A 21,864-nucleotide genomic window follows, 5' to 3' on the forward strand; every position below is an offset into this window, starting at 1 on the left:
ATACGCCCTCACCATTTCCGGAACGTCCTCCAGCAAGACGTTCCGCGGCTCCCATGTATCTCGATGGGGAGGAAATCCTCTCCAACGAATACGAAAACGAGCCCCTTGAGGGTTCGTTTTCGGGATACTATGGTCAACAATCCGCTCAACAATCCAGCGGGTTGAGCCGCGGGCGTCACGGATCGGCGGTGGCGGGGGTGGGAACACGCCCCGGATATGATCAGCCCCGGGCTGATCAGTATGCGCCTCTCCACGACCGGGTGTCCGCCGTGGAGCGTTTGCAGGGCGCTGAGTTCGCCGCCCTGAAACAGGAGCTGGCGAACCAGAAGGCCCAGGTCGCGGCGGTCTCGCAGACCGCCTCGAATATCCAGGTCGAGCTGGGGACCCAGATGAAGGGGTTGCTCCAGCGCGTCCGCGCGCTGGAGGAGAGGCTGCTCGTCGCCGAGGCCAAGTCCTCCGCTTCTGCCTCGGCTCCTGCCGAGGCTTCGGGTCAGCTGAGCTAGATGGCTCGTGCTGCAGGTATGGTTTCAGCCGTCCGACGTAAAAGCTCGGATGGAGGCGCATGCTAGACGGTATGTCTAGCGTGTATGCGTTGCCGTGCCGTGCCAACACAGTGAACGGCCCGATGAAGCGCGGAGCAAGCTTGCTTGCTCCGAAGTCCGAAACTGCATGTTTAGGCAGGTTTTGTGTAGCTAACAAGCCCAATGAACTAACTTTGAATTCATTTGTGTTGCCTCTGCCCACATTGTCTGCGTTCAGCTTCTGTTGATCAACAGAAGCTGTTATTGTGTCTTGGACAAACCGAATCACGGCTTGGCTTTTGGTAATGAAGTTGGTTGCATCCGAGCTGAAGTCATTCAGCTCGCTCTCCGCTAGAGGCCCGGTCTCTGCGTGGTTCTTCGCGGTGTCTGCGCCGTGCGCAGACCCGTGGTCCTTGTCCTTGTTGCTGGAGGAGTCTGCGCCCTGCGCAGACCCACGCGTTTTGTTCGTTGTTGCAGCTGACACTGTGCAAGTGTCAGCGGTTTTCTGCGGCTGCTGTATTGCAGTCGTAGATCCTCCCCCACTTAAAGTTGGAGCCATCACTCCGAGTAAACTCGGTAGACGTGGATGCCGCATGGCATTCACGTAGAACGGTGTATGCCCGGTCGAGGCATGCACTGAGTTATTGATGGCAAACTCTGCCATCGATAAGCACTCGCTCCAGTATTGGAACGAGTGAGCGTAGCTCTTCAACATATCGACGAGCACGCGATTCACGCGCTCGGTTTGACCGTCCGTCTGCGGATGATCCGCAGTCGACATGGAAAGCTGGCTCCCAAGAAGTGTAAACACTTCTTGCCACAGGTGCGCTGTGAAGCGCGGGTCTCTGTCCGACACGATGTCGGACGGCATGCCATGGTGTTTGAACACCATGTCGACGAGCAGACGGGCCGTCTGCTTCGCGGTCACCTCTGCTGGCACCGCAGCAAGATGTACCATCTTGCTGAAACGGTCTACAAAGACCACAACACCGGTGTTCCCTCCGCTATCCGGGGGAAGACCAAAGATGAAGTCCAAAGACATGGACTTCCAGCACTCCGACGGAGTCGGTAGTGATTGCAAAGGAGCCTGCGCGAATGGCGCAGGCTTTACGCGTTGACATACCTCGCAAGCACGGATGTACTTGCGCACCCACTTATACTGGTGGTGCCAGTAGAAGTCGCGCGTGAGAAGGACGTAAGTCTTCTCACGTCCGAGATGTCCCGCAGTCGGGGCATCATGATACTCGTACATGATCCTGAGTCGCAGGTCATGGTCATTCGGCACGACAACGCGATCCGCGTTGTCGTCGACTGCATTGTAAAGCAGTAGTCCGTCGTGCACACGAAAGCGGTGTGCACGCGCTCGAAGGTGCTTGGGCAGCTTCTGACGGGACTTGTCAGAAGGCGCTGTGCCATAGGCCAGCAAGAGTTTCGTGTCCGCGTCGTGCGCGTACGCGGTTTTCACGTCGTCCAACAAAGCCGATGTGGGCGTTCTCGATCGCATGACGTCAATGGCATTGACGTCAGCAGCTTCTGCATAGTCCGGCCGACGTGATAACGCGTCGGCCACCACGTTCAATCTTCCGGGTTTGTATTCGACCCGGAAGTTATACTCCGCAAAGAATGAGAGCCATCTCGCCATTCTTTGTGATATGTGTGGCGACTTCACTGCGGTGCGCAGTGAAGCATGGTCGGTGTAGACCACAAATGGTCTACTTCCAAGCAAATACACTCGGAACTTTGCGAGTGCGTACTTCATGGCAAGGAGTTCCTTGTCATGCACCGGATAATTGCGCTCAGCTGGCTTCAGCTGACGCGATTGGTAGTAGACGACACGATCACGGCCCTCGTGATCGTGCTGCATCAACGCGCATCCGATTGCAAAGTAGGATGCGTCACATACGACGTGAAATGGACGATCTTGGTCGGCTACTACCAAGATCGGTGCCTCAGTCAAGCCCCGCTTGACTGCATCGAATGCCTTTTGGCAATCGGATGCCCAATTCCACACAGCTTCTTTCTTAAGAAGTTGTGACAGCGGGCGGATCTTGCCCGCATAATCCTCCACGTACTTGCACAAGTACGTGACCAAGCCAAGGAACTGCCTCAGTTCCTTGACACTTGAAGGCGTTGGCCATTCATTGATCACTCTGACCTTTTCCGGGTCAGGGCGAACGCCATTTTTCCCTACGAGACACCCGAGGACGGGTATCTCGCTCGCCCCGAAGATACACTTCTTCAGGTTCGCGTAGAGCTTATGCTTTCTCATAAGCTCAAGTAGCTTCCGGAGATGCACCCTGTGCATCTCTACGTCGGTCTTCCCGTCAACAGCCCGGCTGTGGATGAATACATCATCGAAGTAGCTCGGTGCGAAGTCGCGCACCGAGCGCAACAAGTGCGTCACGCACCTGTTGAAAGTCGCAGGGGCGTTCTTAAGCCCCTGTGGCATTACTAGCCATTCCCAGAGCATGCCGCTTGGCGTGCTCACTGCCGTGAGAGGGATATCGCTCTCACGCATTAGGATTTGATAAAATCCATCTCGCAAGTCGAGAGCACTGTAAACGGTGCTCCCGGCCATCGAATCGATGATAACATCTTTTCGCGGTATCGGCGTCTGCGCCGGTACCGTCGCATCGTTCAGCTTGTTGTAGGCATGAACGATGCGCCATCCGCCCTGTGGCTTCTTGACACAGAACGTCGGAGCACTGTGCGGGGACTTTGATTCCCGCACTTGTCCTGCTTTACGATGACTTTCAAAGAAGTCGTCGATCGCTTTCACTTGCTCTCGCGGCAGTGGCCACTGCCGCATAACACAGTACTTCGTGCCCGGCACGAGATCAATCTCGTGCTGAATGCCCTTATCCTGCGGAAGCTCCGCAGGAATCTCTTCCGGGAGTACGTCTTTGTACTCCCTCAACAATTCGTAATAGGGACTCGACTTCAGCGAGTCCCAGCCTTATTCCTCGAAGCGCTCTCGCTTCGTCTTCGCACTGAGATTGTCTACACTCTCAGTGGTACTTCCCATGAAGAGCTGTCTCAGCTCTTCGCTCTCGCTCTCCGTTCTTTCGCTGTTCGAAAGAACGCAGGCCTGCTCGATGCGTCCATCGTGCAAGTCGCGCGTGCAGCGCTTCCAGCTCATGGCTGGAAGCGAAGTCAACTCCGACGCCGTCGTCGGAGGATTAGCGAGTTCCAAGTCACGATACTGGAATCCAGTATCGGTGCGCGTCAAGACGCTTAGCGTCTCAACATCCGGCGTCACCGCCTCAGTCTGCCCGGCAGACTGCTCTTGGTGCGTCTCGGTCCCGGACCGAGACTTGCGCAGCGTTCTCCGCTTGCGCCGTCTTCTTGTTGTGCGGAACCGGGCTCCGCACAGTTGTTCTTCTGGTCCAGGCCCGGCCGTGGACAGTTGTTCGCCGGCGGACCCTGTCCGCGGGCACGCGGTATCAAGCCCGGCTTGACCGCATGGCGCTTCGTCGTGCAGCCCGGTTGCACGGTAATGTGTCCTTTCGCCGGCATACCCTTTCTGCGGGCGCGCGATATCAAGCCCGGCTTGATCGCATGGCGCTTCGTCGTGCAGCCCGGCTGCACGACAGCATGCAAATTGCGTCAGTGCGGTACGTTTGCAACCGTCCGCACTGTTTGCATCGTCAACTCCCGGAGTTGACACGCCTTCGTCACCTCGACTCCATTCATTGGCGGAGCCCCTCATGATCGAGGGTGCGTCGGCTCCCGGAGCCGACGCGTCGTCGTCGATCTGACCTCTTCGGGTCAGGGACTGTCCCTTACACGCTTGAATGTGTGTATTGGTTCCCGTAACCAGTACGTCTTTTTCTCCTGACGTCGGCAGCCTTGCCGACGTTGGCCTCACTTGTGCGCGTCCTCGCGCATTTCCTGGGCACTCCGGGACAGCAGCATTAAGCGCTGTCTCGACTGGTGAGCCGCGCGCACCAGCAGGTGCGTGCGCTGCGGTAATAGGGCCATCGCTCTCTGTTCCGCTGTCGCAGCCGAAGCGCACGAGCGTGCGCTTCTTCCAGTCTATTACCGGATCATGCCGTGCAAGCCACGGCATGCCCATTACCACGTCGAACTTATCGTCCAGGTCCAGGACGATAAAGTGTTCGACAAACACTCGTTGTTTGTACGAGAAGCGCACGTTCACGACGCGCTTCTCAGTCTTCACGATGGCACCTGTTGTGTTGTCAGTCGTACTTCCAGAAGACTTCGAGGTACATTTACCTCCTCGAAGTCAAGTCTCGGCAGGCTTCGTAGTCGAACAAAGTTGTTCGACGCGCCTGAATCTACCAAAGCTCGAAGAGAGTCACTCGCTCTCTTCGAGTAAACCTTCAAGATGACTAGGTTCGGCCTGTCATCTTGTTTCTTGCAGTGATACCTGGTCTCACCGGGGGCTGCCGTCCTCAGTGTCGCGTGCCCGATGTCGGCACGCGCGACTGCATTACCAGTAGGGCGCCCCGCGCCTACTGGATGTTCGCGTTTTTTGTTGGTCCGCGGCGATGTCTAGCATCGCCACGACGGCCACCTCCAGGGGGCATGGGAGCTGTGCACTCCCGTGCAAAGTGACCGATCCTTCCGCAACGGAAGCATCGCACGTTACCTCCCTGCTGCTGGTAACCAGCAGTTGTTGCGTTCGAGAGGTCCATTGGCTCCGGACCTCCCGTCCTCGCTACCGGGCGAGGTTGCGGCCTCGGTACGTTTACATGGAGTTTAGCCTGCCGCAGGCTAAACTCTTCTTGCACGGCAAGAGTGATTGCAGCTTCGAGAGTACTCGGGTACTCTCGGAAGAGATAGGTCTTCACGGGCCCATCTCTAAGCCCCTTCATGAACGTGACGACCTTGGTCGCCTCGTCAATCGGGTTAGTCACGATATTTGATACCAAGTATCGTGCGCGCTGCGCGTAAGCATGGACGTGATGCTTACCCTGCTGAAGGTCGAGGAACTCCGCCCTCGACCGGAACTCGTTTTGCGGGGGCTCAAACGCTTGTTTGAGCTCCTCTTTGAACACTTCGTACGTGCTGAAGCACGTAGGATCGGAGAGTCGGCGTCCATACGCCCAACTCCTCGCTCGTCCGCCAGGACATGACATGGCGAACACAACCTTTGACAACAGGTCGACGATACGTCGAGCCACAATGGCTGTGTCGAGTTCGACAAGCCATCGGAGGAGAGGCCCGCCCTCTCTTCCTACATAATTGCTCACGCTCAATTTTAATGATTGAGCACGCGGTGCCGTCCCTGACGACGCCGTCACTGAGGAAGCAGCATCACGCTGCTCCTTCATGATGAAGCCCAGAGCAACACCATGTTGCTCCGTCGGTGATAGCGTACGCAGCATCGTGGCTATCGCCGCTTCTCCAATGACTGTGGACAGTCGTTGGACGGCCTCCCACTCTGGGTCAGACAGGTGGGGGCAGTCAGCGCGTGCAACATGCGTTGCAGGCGTGTTGGAGCTCTCCATGGGCACCTCCGTGCTCATGTGGTTCTCGGCTCCGCGTTCGTACACCGCGTACGAACGTCAAGCAGTCGGTCGTTGGACGGACTACAAAGTGCTACCAGGTGTAGTGGGTCTAACTTGACTCACTACCTTAGCTTACACGTTGCGCAACGTGTATGAGGAAGCGTAAGTACTTAGTAATTACTTAGGTTAATTATATTTGAATACACAAATATAAGTTAACTTAGACAAGACTCCAAGTAGCTAGTTTAAGGTAAAATGAGAACTGTATTGTTTGTAAATTGATCTTCCTCTAAAATCTGCTAAAAACTGTTTATCATCTATGAAAGGGTTGGCAGCGGCTGGCTGTCAGAGCCCCGCTAATATGTATGTCTCTGATTGGTAGAAAGATGCTGCTTTCTACCAATAGGATCTTTGGGTATGTGTAGACCACTCACTGTGGTGGTCCACTTCAATGTATCCATTGGTGTGTCTTACACCAAGGTGAGGAAGTATCTAAAACTTTTAACAGATAACCTATCTGTTAAAATTCACAAGTGGCTTGTACCACTTGTACGTGTAACCCCGTTACATCGACAGCGCCACATAGAGCTGTCCGTGGGAGAAACAGGGTGTCGCCAGATACAAACCTAGGTTTTGGACGGTTTGGTCTTGCGCTTTGTTGATGGTCATGGCGAACGCTGGTACAACTGGAAACTGCTTGCGTCGCAAGCGGAAGGGGAACTCGCGCGCGTTCCCATCGCTGACGAAGACGATCCTTGGAATTAGAACGTTTTGGCCTATGCGCTCGCCAGTCATGATGGTAGCATGAATAACGTGAGGCTTGAGCTGGACAACCCGTAGTCGTGTTCCGTTGCAGAGGCCCAAGTCGGGGTTCAGGTTTCTCATCATCATAATTGGGGCGCCTTCCTTCAATGTAAGCTTGTGTGGAGGAATACCGTTGATTGTCACCGAATGCAACACCTCCGGCTCGAAGACGTTTCCTACGTTGTCGTCATCCACTGAATCCACCGATAGACACTCGCGGGCCTCCCCGGAGAGTCGTTCAGAGACGGCTTGGTTGATGCGGTTCACCACGGCGTTGGTAGTCGTCAAGATGGTCCTGTTGGCGAAGTACTCGTCCGTAGCAACCTCGGGATCGTTGATGTCGGCGTACATCTTATCAATAATGTTCTTCAAACCCCATGGAACAGCTCCAGGTGCAATTTCTTCGTCTTCAATGTCGTCTCCTTCTTCGTAGATGTTGTCGATCAGCATATCGCGCGAAATCTTCACAAAGTCCCTGCCCAGGGACCTGTTGACCTCGTGCCTACCCTCTCCGACTTGTAGGAGAAACTCCGAGAAAGCCGCGAGCTCTGCGGCGGTGCTTTCGTTACTTGAAAGACCTGTCGACCGCTTCGAAGGCGTGCCTGTGAGTCATTGGAGCTTCGTCCCAGATAACCAAACTGGCCCGCTCGATCAACATCTTGAGGCGCGATTGTTTATAAATCGCACACGTCGACCTGTCGTTCAGCTTGAGAGGTATCTTGAACGTTGAATGCGCTGTGCGCCCACCCATGAGTAACAGAGAAACAATTCCACTCGAAGCCACAGCAATCGCGATCTTCCCGGACAGTCGCACCTTCGCCAGGATATGCCGCAGCAGAGTTGACTTTCCTGTACCTCCCGGACCGTCAATAAAGAATAGTTTGTTGCCTTGAACTGGTACTTCGGCCGCCTGGATGATTTCGTCGTAAATAACCCGTTGGCCGTCGTTCAGCTGGCTGTCTTGGTCCACAATGGCTTGAAGCGTAGAGTGCTGGTACCCCTCCAGTTCGCGTCGAATGAGGTTGTTCCGCAGCAGCGAATCCAGCACCAGCCGCGGGTATTCATCCAGCTGAGGGAGGTCAAAGTCCGCCACTACGTAGCCACTGATCTGGAGCAAATCGTTAAGGTCCTTGAGCGTGTGGAACCTGATCGTGTCTTCGTTCTCCTGTCCTTCCAAGCCCCGGTATGTGTACGCGAAGTCTTCAGAAAGAACCTCGTAGAATCGATTCCACAGTACGCGAACCTCCGAAACTTGAGAATAAACAATGATCGTCTCGAAGAGCTGGCGGAGTTGGTACGGCATCTTGAAGGCAGCAGCTTCTTCCATACACGCAATCCACTCGGCGTCGTCTTCAAGGTAGCCCAGTTTGAGTGCGGCTTGGCGGTACGACGCATACGTAACACCATCTACTGTCCGAAGCTTGGCAAAGGACTGAGGTCCCTTGCGGTGACAAAGCAGTACACGCATGTAGAACCTCTCCATGTCCCGAGGGGTCACATGAACCATCCGCCCAAGCGCCGCTTGGTATTGTTTGCGACGAACCCATCTCTTTGCCTTGTCATCCCATCGGAATAGCTTCGGAATGTCATGGTACACCATGGTCTTTGCCACTTGGTTCTCCGGGGCCTCGCTCGCACAAAGTTCGAAGAAACGGGTCAACATCATGTGGCGACCGCGCGTGAGAACTCGATCCGGGTTGTCGCTCGAACGGAAGGTCACGAATTGCTCGTTCTCCAGGTGGATAGTCAGCTGTACGATGGAGTGCGTCTTGCCTTGAACGGAGAAGTCGAGAAGCCGCATACATGCCTCTATCGGAGATATATACCGTGCGTTCAGAAACCGGAGAATCTCGTTGGGCTCCATCCTTGCGCTATTCGACTCACCACCCACCGTTCCCACAGTGATTACAGCCTTGTCGGACCCCTTGTAGACGTACTTGTACAGATATTTGACCGCCGTGAGGGCCGTACAGACCTCCACGTTGATATGGCAATTGTACTTCTTCGAAAGGTAGGGGTTGTATGGAACCACCCACTGGTTAATGGTGGCGTTGCCGTACTCCCTTCCCTTGAACTTGAGTACTCCTGGTGGCCGACGGCGACGTCTGCAGACAGGAAACCCGTTCACGTTTCCTTGGGTAACCTCTACCAACGGCTTCGAGTATCCCTTCGTGCACTTCCCGTCCTTCATGCAGGGGCTGGAGGGGTTAGCTGCGCCACATGGTCCATGCATCATACACGTGAGGATGGTCTCGTACAGCTGGGGATTGATCTCGGCGTCGGGAAGCTCCGCGGAGCTCAATTTGTCGATGATTTGCCTTGCACGCGGTTTGTCTTCGTCTGCGAGAATAATCAGAATGTGTGCGTGTGGGAGGCCCCGCTTCTGGAACTCCACCACGTAGATCCTCGCCAGAACACGTCCCAGTACGCCTTCATCCAAGTCTTTCAGCATAGCCGCCAGTTTCTGCTGCCAAACACGCGCTACGATGTCCGGGCGGTCTTGTGCGCTTTGGTTTGGCTCCGATATGTTTTCCTGGATCTCCTCCCACGTAGGATTGCACGTCATAGTAACGAAGACGTCCGGTTTCCCGTACTCTCGCACGATAGCCATAGAATCTTGGTAAGACTTGTACATGGCCCGCGGACTCCCCGAATGCGTAGCTGGTAGAACGATGCACTTGCCGATTTGGTCCAGAAAGTGTCCCGAGCGATGCTGCGGTTCGTCTGGGTGATGTAACGCCCCCGTTTCGCGGTTGTATTCTGTCAGTAGAGCTTCGCCCTCGCGCAGAACCGCCGTGTTTTCACTTAGAAGCGCGTCTTGAACTCCGCTGTACTGATCGGCCCGTAGTTCGGCTTGATGAGATGCTACCCAACGCAATTGCTCTTGCTCGCACTTGGCTCGTTGATCTACGCAGTACTGCTGGAATAATCGCCCACCGTGGTGCAGTACCGATTCGTCACCGACTTTCTGGAATAACCGGTAGGCTACGTGCTCGCGGAGGGACATTTCACGCTTCTTTCTGCGTATCACGTTGTTCGCATACACGTCTGTGTAGGTCCAACCCAGTTCTCCATGCGGAAGAAGTAGTGGGTACTGCAACGGGTCATACACAGAGTGCGTCTCGAAGAGCCGAAGCAGCGAATGATCTTTTGCACACAGAAGGATGTCGCGCGGGCTGTCTAAGTTGCAATCCTCTATAAGAGTCGCCCCAACTTCCGAGACCGTTGGTAGGTTGTGGGTTCGCGGGTTCGACCTCTTTTCATGTAGCCGGAACACCATATCAACCACCTCTTTTCCCGCCGCCTGGTCGGCGCGCAGCTTCTCCGCGAAGTTGAGATATTGTTGCGCGAACGGATTGCACTCCTCCATCATCTGCTCGATCTCCAGCAGCGTCCCAGAATCGAGGTCAGCGAAGATACCTCGACGACGCTCCGCACATTGTTGCATGTCTGGATCGACGATGTAGATCTGGGCAAACTTGGGGGGCATGGGCTCGTTTGTGAACGTATCGATACGCGGAAGTAGAGAGTCCAGGTAGTGCCCCATGGCTCCTTGAATGCGATACGTGTATACGCCTCGTTGTCCCGCAACGCTCTCGTCTTGGTTCACGTCCCTGAAGTTGGAGCGGTTACTACAGGAAGCCCCAATCGACGTGAAGGCAAACACTTGGTTGTAGGCACGGATGCGGCGCCGAAACTCGACGTCCGTGTACAACTGATGCAATCGCGGAGGCGCAGCTGGTAGTGAAGGTAGCTGCACCGCTCCCTCTAAACAACAGCCTTTCTTAGACTCTGCAGGCCATTTCCACGCGTTGCAATGAGGGCAGACCGTAGTCGGAGGCAGTCTGTGGCGCCCATCGACGATGTTGTCGCCGCTGAGCATGGAGACTCTAAAATCCGCCTGGTTCGCGAGTGCATGACCTCTGCGAAGAGTGCTGCGTCGTATACGCTCTTGTTGCCGCCGTTCCTTTCTCTCATCTTCGTCCAGAGCATCGCGAACCGTGGCTTGATGGTCCCGACGGGCGACCCTCTCCGCTTCGACCACTTCCTGACTTAGCGCAGCTCGACGTTCTTCTTGGCGAACACGTTCACGTTCCTGCCGTTCCTCACGTTCTTCAGGAGCTTCTTGCTGGCGGCGTTGTGCATGTTGAATACGGTTGGTCTCCTTCACGATCTCCCGTTGTTGCTCGGTTTGATTAGCTCTTCTATCGGCCTGTAGTAAACGATTTTGTTCGCGTGCTGTGCTCCGTTCAGCTTCGGGGACTGACGCTCGACGTGCCTGTTTGCGTTCTGCATCTCTGCGTCGTTGACGCTCGCGCTGGGATCCCGTCATATTAGCCCTTCTAATTCGAGATCTCTCTCTGTTGCGTGCCCGAGTGCGTTCTTTTTGAGAAGCCGACATTGCTGCGCGCCTCCTCGCCGGGGTCGGGCCACGAACTTGCTCCGTTGTGCTCGTATCCGCCGCTACGACTGTTGAAGCAACAGACGACGCCGCCGGGAACGAAGGTTGTTCTCTGCGGACTGGTGGAGGCTCAACAGACGTATTCCCGGCCGCAACGTGACTCTCGCCCGCCGTGACAGTAGCGGCTGTGGCTGTCACGTTAAGCTCTTGAAATTCCTTGTTTAAGTTGTATCGTTTAGACCTTCGACGCGCTTGGCGGCGTTTTTTAGCGGCAGGCTCCTCTGGGGCAGACGGAGTTGCGTTGATACGCTCATTGTCCCGCATGGCCTGCTCGATCTCCTCGCGCGTCCTTTTCCTTTTGACTCGACCCATTGTTGCCTACACACACGCAACACAGTCACATGGCGCGTTAGACATGAAGTCTAAGAACACCGTCGCCATTTCCTGGGTCCTATACACGCGCCCCGCCGCGGACACAGAAGCGCAAATAGGTGCGTCCACCTAGAGCGCCGGTCCCATACACGACCACTGGCCCGGAGATGAGGCAGGTCACCCGGCTTCACCGAGATCTGCCCCATTTACCCCGGATTGGTATGAGATTTCTCACGCCGCTGGCGGGCGGACGTGGGCACCTCAGGGTCGCGGCTCCCAAGAGCGGTCGCTGCGGCAAGGGCACGCGCAATCCTACGTCGGCGGCGGGTGCCAGCTGCAGTCTTTCTTATCATCTTAAAATGGGTACTGCTACCCACTTTAGAGAACGCAACGGTCAGTATAGTGGAGAGCTGCAGTACCCAAATGCCATTCCCCAAGGTAATTAAACCCGGGGTGCAGGTAAGTGAGCAATGTTGCAGATTCGGGACGGCCTGCCTGGCATCTGTGCACCAACGGGGGAGTCTCGACTACATGGCCGTGTCGTGGAACCCACTGCAACTCCCCCATAGCCCCACCGGAGTAGGCACCAGGCCGCCCTTAATCCCACACTATAATACCTCGACTGCCCTGAAGGTACCAGTTATCCCAACAGGCGGAACTCCCGAAACCGACACGTATATTACAGTTAGGAAACTATGTAGCTAAGCGTACCTGAGTCCCTGTGCGGCACTAGGGTCCTGTGGGGCTTGCTGTAGCGCCCGACGTTCGAGCGCTTCCTCGCTCCGCCGCGCGCGGAATTCAAAAAAGGAAATGTGAAAGCTGAGGCAAATCAGCCGGCCAATCACAGGACGAATAGATATCACGCAAAAATAAGCCAGTCCGGAAGATGGTGGGATGCCATAGGGTAGGTAACTAATGCATTAATGCAGGGCGGAAGGACGATGTTCTACGACAGGCTAAGGCCCCAAGACAGAGAACGGACGGACTGACGGACAAACACACCGAAGACTCTGTTAGTTGTAGGGGATTTTGCTGCTGCTGCGTGAAGGCTAGTTGTCGCGCGAGGATGCAACCTTCGTTATATCATTATAAGCGCCAAATAAGGCGTATGTGGCAATTTGACTGCTATAATGTTTTTTCCTGATTTAATGAGATTTGGCTTCCCCCCCCCAAAATCGGCGGTTCAGCCCAGTTCTTACAGAGACTCCCTGTTAAAGATCACCCCACCGGTTCATTCTTGACCGTACACCAGTTCATTCTTGACCCCCAACGATCCGCAGGTCTGTGGTCGGTCCACCTAGAAATCGTGAAACCAAAAATCGTGCGTTTCTTCCACGTATTGTACAACGTGAGGAAACGTACCCGTGAACTTGACGTTTCGCTTGGGCGATGGTGTATAAAACATAATCGCTATGCATTATGCTAAGGATCGTTTTGGATATTACCAAATTCGCGATGCAATTCTGACCTAGTGGTGAGATGTTGTGTCGCTTAAGACCCTTGCTGACTACTTCAAAAGACAGTGGGTTAACAACGAGTACTGACGATGACAATCCTTGCTCACTCCAAATAGGTCTGACTCAATAAATATTCCGTGTGAAACATCTAGTGCAAGTGTCAAAAGACATGTCATGCGGAAGATGCGTGACACGACCCGTTCACCAAGAAAGATCAATGTGGTTGTGGAAGACGTTACGACTGATAAGCTCTGCCCTACGGCTACACGTGATGATCCCTCCATAACACTCGTGAATGCTGCGAAGCGGCTTGCTCATGCCCAACAGCTGGCATTTTTCTATACCGATGATGCCGATATTGTTCGAGTCGTACAGCTCAAACCCTTGAGCCGCCAGCTAAATCTCTGTGCCAACCGCGCATTTGCACGCATCATCACCACGAAAACAACCGGTCAACTACATGAAGCTGTAACAGGTACGGTGTGCCTCGCACTGTAGATGACGAGACGAGTGAGAGGACGGACGAGTACTTCGTCGAGGGAGGCAATCATCTTGATGTACATGTACAAAAACATGCACAACAAGAGGTTGATGAAGTAGGCGAAGACGATGCACGAGGGCCGCACAATCGCGATCCTGGCGCTACCCGTCGCCTAGATTGTCATGAGGAGCCGCGATCCTGGAAGCCAAACGGCGCCGAGCACAGCGATTGGCAGGAGGCACCAGGCAGCAGCAAGTGAGCAGCGGCCGAGAGCACTTAAGAATTTGCCGCGGCGTGAGCACTTCCGAATTTGCCACGGGGTTGCGACTTGCCGTGAGCACGAGCTGACCTGCAGTAAACAGCGGGTTAGTGACGACGGAGCTGAACGAGTGTGGGGTGAGGTGGTAAGCGGCGTTGTGTCGTGGACTGCCAACAGATCAGTCTGAACGAGTGTGGGGTGAGGTGGTGAGCGGCGTTGTATCGTGGACTGCCAACAGACCAGTTTGAACGAGTGTGGGGTGAGGTGGTGAGCGGCGTTGTATCGTGGACTGCCAACAGACCAGTTTGAACGAGTGTGGGGTGAGGTGGTGAGCGGCGTTGTATCGTGGACTGCCAACAGCCTGGTTGACGAGCGAGCGCGACTGGGTACTGACCAGAGTCGAAGTTACCCAACAGTCCGGTTGTACGAGTGCGGGTGAGGTTGGTGACGGCCAGTGTGTCGTAGCCATCCAACAGTCCTGTAACGCACGACTGCAGCAGGTGAGGCTGACGACGACGTGAGGCGGACTCAGGCAGACGAGCGAGTTGACGAATTGAACGTAGTTGATTGAGTCACGAACGAGTGTAAATAAAAAGTAGGGACGGACGCGTTCCAGCACAGGACTCAAGTTGAGCTCCTGTTGGCCAGCGAGTATTGAAGTTGAACTGTCAAGATCGTCACATCCTCGAACCTTGGCACAGACACAGCAATCAGCACTACAAGCGACGACCCGCTGGCAAGCTAGCGTTATAAGACTTGTTACAAAGCTCTCGGCAGACGTCTGCGACGAAAGGTTCAGCACTATACGGAAATGCTATCAAATGGTTCTTTTGTCTCGCGCATCGAACTAAAATACCTGAAACGGGCTGGATTGTGAATATTAAGACCGGGGTCTTGCGAGTGTCTCTCTACATTTTGAAAATGTGTCATTCTCAATTTACGGTGTTGATTCTAAAATCACTCCATATGTATTGCCGAGGGAACAGCTACTCGACGCCTGCTAAGTTTGTTCCTAGTCTACATATCCGGAGATGGGCTGCACCATATGTGTAACGGGGTTACACGCACAAGTGGCTACAAGCCACTTGTGAATTTAACAGATAGGTTATCTGTTAAAAGTTTTAGATACTTCCTCACCTTGGTGTAAGACACACCAATGGATACATTGAAGTGGACCACCACAGTGAGTGGTCCACACATACCCAAAGATCCTATTGGTAGAAAGCAGCATCTTTCTACCAATCAGAGACATACATATTAGCGGGGCTCTGACAGCCAGCCGCTGCCAACCCTTTCATAGATGATAAACAGTTTTTAGCAGATTTTAGAGGAAGATCAATTTACAAACAATACAGTTCTCATTTTACCTTAAACTAGCTACTTGGAGTCTTGTCTAAGTTAACTTATATTTGTGTATTCAAATATAATTAACCTAAGTAATTACTAAGTACTTACGCTTCCTCATACACGTTGCGCAACGTGTAAGCTAAGGTAGTGAGTCAAGTTAGACCCACTACACCTGGTAGCACTTTGTAGTCCGTCCAACGACCGACTGCTTGACGTTCGTACGCGGTGTACGAACGCGGAGCCGAGAACCACATGAGCACGGAGGTGCCCATGGAGAGCTCCAACGCGCCTGCAACGCATGTTGCACGCGCTGACTGCCCCCACCTGTCTGACCCAGAGTGGGAAGCCCTCCAACGACTGTCAACAGTCATTGGAGAAGCGGCGATAGCCACGATGCTGCGTACGCTATCGCCGACGGAGCAACATGGTGTTGCTCTGGGGTTCATCATGAAGGAGCAGCGTGACGCTGCTTCCTCAGTGACGGCGTCGTCAGGGACGACACCGCGTGCTCAATCATTAAAATTGAGCGTGAGCAATTATGTAGGAAGAGAGGGCGGGCCTCTCCTCCGATGGCTTGTCGAACTCGACACAGCCATTGTGGCTCGACGTATCGTCGACCTGTTGTCAAAGGTTGTGTTCGCCATGTCATGTCCTGGCGGACGAGCGAGGAGTTGGGCGTACGGACGCCGACTCTCAGATCCTACGTGCTTTAGCACGTACGAGATATTCAAAGAGGAGCTCAGACAAGCGTTTGAGCCCCCGCAAAACGAGTTCCGGTCGAGGGCGGAGTTCCTCGACCTTCAGCAGGGTAAGCATCACGTCCATGCTTACGCGCAGCGCGCACGATATTTGGTATCAAATATCGTGACCAACCCGATTGACGAGGCGACCAAGGTCGTCACGTTCATGAAAGGACTTAGAGATGGGGCTGTGAAGACCTATCTCTTCCGAGAGTACCCGAGTACTCTCGAAGCTGCAATCACCCTTGCCATGCAAGAAGAGTTTAGCCTGTGGCAGGCTAAACTACATGTGAACGTGCCGAGGCCGCAACCGCGCCCGGTAGCGAGGACGGGAGGTCCAGAACCAATGGACCTCTCGAATGCAACAGCTGCTGCTTACCAGCAGCAGGGAGGTAACGTGCGATGCTTCCGTTGCGGAAGGATCGGTCACTTTGCACGGGAGTGCACAGCTCCCATGCCCCCTGGAGGTGGCCGTCGTGGCGATGCTAGACATCGCCGCGGACCAACAAAAAACGCGAACATCCAGTAGGCGCGGGGCGCCCTACTGGTAACGCAGTCACGCGTGCCGACATCGGGCACGCGACACTAAGGACTGCAGCCCCCAGTGAGACCAGCTCTCACTGCAAGAAACAAGATGACAGGCCGAACCTAGTCACCTTGAAGGTTTACTCGAAGAGAGCGAGTGACTATCTTCGAGCTTTGGTAGATTCAGGCGCGTCGAACAACTTTGTTCGACTACGAAGCCTGTCGAGACTTGACTTCGAGGAAGTAAATGTACCTCGAAGTCTTCTGGAGGTACGACTGACAACAGGTGCCATCGTGAAGACCGAGAAGCGCGTCGTGAACGTACGCTTCTCGTACAAACAACGAGTGTTTGTCGAACACTTTATCGTCCTGGACCTGGACGATAAGTTCGACGTAGTAATGGGCATGCCGTGGCTTGCACGGCATGATCCGGTAATAGACTGGAAGAAGCGCACGCTCGTGCGCTTCGGCTGCGACAGCGGAACAGAGAGCGATGGCCCTATTACCGCAGCGCACGCACCTGCTGGTGCGCGCGGCTCACCAGTCGAGACAGCGCTTAACGCTGCTGTCCCGGAGTGCCCAAGAAGTGCGCGAGGGCGCACACAAGCGAGACCAACGTCGGCAATGCTGCCGACGTCGGAAGAAAAAGATGTGTTGGTTCCGGGAACCAACACCCACGTTCCAGCGTGTAAGGGACAGTCCCTGACCCGAAGCGGTCAGGTCAACAACGACGCGTCGGCTCCGGGAGCCGACGCACCCTCGGTCACGAGGGGCTCCGCCAATGAATGGCGTCGAGGTGACGAAGGCGTGTCAACTCCGGGAGTTGACGATGCAAACAGTGCGGACGGTTGCAAACGTACCGCACTGACGCAATTTGCATGCTGTCGTGCAGCCGGGCTGCACGACGAAGCGCCATGCGGTCAAGCCGGGCTTGATACCGCGTGCCCGCGGACAGGGTCCGCCGGCGAACAACTGTCCACGGCCGGGCCTGGACCAGAAGAACAACTGTGCGGAGCCCGGCTCCGCACAACAAGAGGACGGCGCAAGCGGAGAACGCTGCGCAAGTCTCGGTCCGGGACCGAGACGCACCAAGAGCAGTCTGCCGGGCAGACTGAGGCGGTGACGCCGGATGTTGAGACGCTAAGCGTCTTGACGCGCACCGATACTGGATTCCAGTATCGTGACTTGGAACTCGCTAATCCTCCGACGACGGCGTCGGAGTTGACTTCGCTTCCAGCCATGAGCTGGAAGCGCTGCACGCGACTTGCACGATGGACGCATCGAGCAGGCCTGCGTTCTTTCGAACAGCGAAAGAACGGAGAGCGAGAGCGAAGAGCTGAGACAGCTCTTCATGGGAAGTACCACTGAGAGTGTAGACAATCTCAGTGCGAAGACGAAGCGAGAGCGCTTCGAGGAACAAGGCTGGGACTCGCTGAAGTCGAGTCCCTATTACGAATTGTTGAGGGAGTACAAAGACGTACTCCCGGAAGAGATTCCTGCGGAGCTTCCGCAGGATAAGGGCATTCAGCACGAGATTGATCTCGTGCCGGGCACGAAGTACTGTGTTATGCGGCAGTGGCCACTGCCGCGAGAGCAAGTGAAAGCGATCGACGACTTCTTTGAAAGTCATCGTAAAGCAGGACAAGTGCGGGAATCAAAGTCCCCGCACAGTGCTCCGACGTTCTGTGTCAAGAAGCCACAGGGCGGATGGCTCATCGTTCATGCCTACAACAAGCTGAACGATGCGACGGTACCGGCGCAGACGCCGATACCGCGAAAAGATGTTATCATCGATTCGATGGCCGGGAGCACCGTTTACAGTGCTCTCGACTTGCGAGATGGATTTTATCAAATCCTAATGCGTGAGAGCGATATCCCTCTCACGGCAGTGAGCGCGCCAAGCGGCATGCTCTGGGAATGGCTAGTAATGCCACAGGGGCTTAAGAACGCCCCTGCGACTTTCAACAGGTGCGTGACGCACTTGTTGCGCTCGGTGCGCGACTTCGCACCGAGCTACTTCGATGATGTATTCATCCACAGCCGGGCTGTTGACGGGAAGACCGACGTAGAGATGCACAGGGTGCATCTCCGGAAGCTACTTGAGCTTATGAGAAAGCATAAGCTCTACGCGAACCTGAAGAAGTGTATCTTCGGGGCGAGCGAGATACCCGTCCTCGGGTGTCTCGTAGGGAAAAATGGCGTTCGCCCTGACCCGGAAAAGGTCAGAGTGATCAATGAATGGCCAACGCCTTCAAGCGTCAAGGAACTGAGGCAGTTCCTTGGCTTGGTCACGTACTTGTGCAAGTACGTGGAGGATTATGCGGGCAAGATCCGCCCGCTGTCACAACTTCTTAAGAAAGAAGCTGTGTGGAATTGGACATCCGATTGCCAAAAGGCATTCGATGCAGTCAAGCGGGGCTTGACTGAGGCACCGATCTTGGCAGTGGCTGACCAAGATCGTCCATTCCACGTCGTATGTGACGCATCCGACTTTGCAATCGGATGCGCGTTGATGCAGCACGATCACGAGGGTCGTGATCGTGTCGTCTACTACCAATCACGTCAGCTGAAGCCAGCTGAGCGCAATTATCCGGTGCATGACAAGGAACTCCTTGCCATGAAGTACGCACTCGCAAAGTTCCGAGTGTATTTGCTTGGAAGTAGACCATTTGTGGTCTACACCGACCATGCTTCACTGCGCACCGCAGTGAAGTCGCCACACATTTCACAAAGAATGGCGAGATGGCTCTCATTCTTTGCGGAGTATAACTTCCGGGTCGAATACAAACCCGGAAGACTGAACGTGGTGGCCGACGCGTTATCACGTCGGCCGGACTATGCAGAAGCTGTTGACGTCAATGCCATTGACGCCATGCGATCGAGCAAAGCCACATCATCTCTGTTGGATGATGTGAAAACCGCGTACGCGCACGACGCGGACACGAAACTCTTGCTGGCCTATGGCACAGCGCCTTCTGACAAGTCCCGTCAGAAGCTGCCCAAGCACCTTCGAGCGCGTGCACACCGCTTTCGTGTGCACGACGGACTACTGCTTTACAATGCAGTCGACGACAACGCGGATCGCGTTGTCGTGCCGAATGACCATGACCTGCGACTCAGGATCATGTACGAGTATCATGATGCCCCGACTGCGGGACATCTCGGACGTGAGAAGACTTACGTCCTTCTCACGCGCGACTTCTACTGGCACCACCAGTATAAGTGGGTGCGCAAGTACATCCGTGCTTGCGAGGTATGTCAACGCGTAAAGCCTGCGCCATTCGCGCAGGCTCCTTTGCAATCACTACCGACTCCGTCGGAGTGCTGGAAGTCCATGTCTTTGGACTTCATCTTGGTCTTCCCCCAGATAGCGGAGGGAACACCGGTGTTGTGGTCTTTGTAGACCGTTTCAGCAAGATGGTACATCTTGCTGCGGTGCCAGCAGAGGTGACCGCGAAGCAGACGGCCCGTCTGCTCGTCGACATGGTGTTCAAACACCATGGCATGCCGTCCGACATCGTGTCGGACAGAGACCCGCGCTTCACAGCGCACCTGTGGCAAGAAGTGTTTACACTTCTTGGGAGCCAGCTTTCCATGTCGACTGCGGATCATCCGCAGACGGACGGTCAAACCGAGCGCGTGAATCGCGTGCTCGTCGATATGTTGAAGAGCTACGCTCACTCGTTCCAATACTGGAGCGAGTGCTTATCGATGGCAGAGTTTGCCATCAATAACTCAGTGCATGCCTCGACCGGGCATACACCGTTCTACGTGAATGCCATGCGGCATCCACGTCTACCGAGTTTACTCGGAGTGATGGCTCCAACTTTAAGTGGGGGAGGATCTACGACTGCAATACAGCAGCCGCAGAAAACCGCTGACACTTGCACAGTGTCAGCTGCAACAATGGACAAACCACATGAGTCTGCGCAGGGCGCAGACTCCTCCAGCAACATGGCCAACGACCACGGGTCTGCGCAGGGCGCAGACACCGCAAAGAACCACGCAGAGGCCGGGCCTCTAGCGGAGAGCGAGCTGAATGACTTCAGCTCGGATGCAATCAGTTTCATCACCAAAAGACAAGCCGTGATTCGGTTTGTCCAAGACACAATAGCAGCTTCTGTTGATCAACAGAAGCTGAGCGCAGACAATGCGGGCAGAGGCAACACAAATGAATTTAAAGCTGGTTCATTAGTTTTGTTAGCAACACAAAACCTGCCTAGACATGCAGTTTCGGATTTCGGAGCAAGCTTGCTTGCTCCGCGCTTCATCGGGCCGTTCACTGTGTTGGCACGGCACGGCAACGCATACACGCTAGACATACCGTCTAGCATGCGCCTCCATCCGACCTTTTACGTCGGACGGCTGAAGCCATACCTGCAGCACGAGCCATCTAGCTCAGCTGACCCGAAGCCTCGGCAGGAGCCGAGGCAGAAGCGGAGGACTTGGCCTCGGCGACGAGCAGCCTCTCCTCCAGCGCGCGGACGCGCTGGAGCAACCCCTTCATCTGGGTCCCCAGCTCGACCTGGATATTCGAGGCGGTCTGCGAGACCGCCGCGACCTGGGCCTTCTGGTTCGCCAGCTCCTGTTTCAGGGCGGCGAACTCAGCGCCCTGCAAACACTCCACGGCGGTCACCCGGTCGTGGAGAGGCGCATACTGATCAGCCCGGGGCTGATCATACCCGGGGCGTGTTCCCACCCCCGCCACCGCCGATCCGTGACGCCCGCGGCTCAACCCGCTGGATTGTTGAGCGGATTGTTGACCATAGTATCCCGAAAACGAACCCTCAAGGGGCTCGTTTTCGTATTCGTTGGAGAGGATTTCCTCCCCATCGAGATACATGGGAGCCGCGGAACGTCTTGCTGGAGGACGTTCCGGAAATGGTGAAGGCGTACGAAGAGCAGTACGCGCTGGCGCAGCGGAAGTAGCACGAGCGCTGCGATCATCGCTAGCGCCCGAACCCTCACGTGCTAAGAACTTAGCACGGAGCTCTTTGAGACTCTCGGGCACACGGAACGATGTGTACCCGTTCAGGTCGCGGTCGCTCAAGCGGACCGCGCCTGGGAAGCACTTCGTGCACTGAAAGCCCTCGGGCACAGCGCACGGCACATTTGCCTCCTCCGCAGCAACATGAAGTTGCTCCAGCTTTCCACGCTTCGAGTACGTCTCGAAGCGATCACGCGCTTGCTTAATCCGATCACGGTAAGCACTCGGTCTCTTGTTGAAGTTCTCAACAAAGGCATTCCAGCTTTGACAAAGTGCCTGCCATTCGGGCACTTTGCTGCGAGAAGAGGTCTTCTTGCTTTGAAACCATCGGAGCTCATGAAAGAGTCCGATGTAGTAATCGCGCCTTTGATGCGTTTCCGCATCAAAGTGCAGCTCGGCAGCCACAGCGTCATCTTTGATGGCGCTGCATACGTACAGCGGCACCTCATTCGGAGGTACCGAGTTCCCATACCGGTCCGCGATCTCGGACGCGGA

The sequence above is a fragment of the Phytophthora cinnamomi genome, assembly GCF_018691715.1.
Source record: "Phytophthora cinnamomi strain GKB4 chromosome Unknown Contig1, whole genome shotgun sequence".
Classification (NCBI taxonomy): Eukaryota; Oomycota; class Peronosporomycetes; order Peronosporales; family Peronosporaceae; genus Phytophthora; species Phytophthora cinnamomi.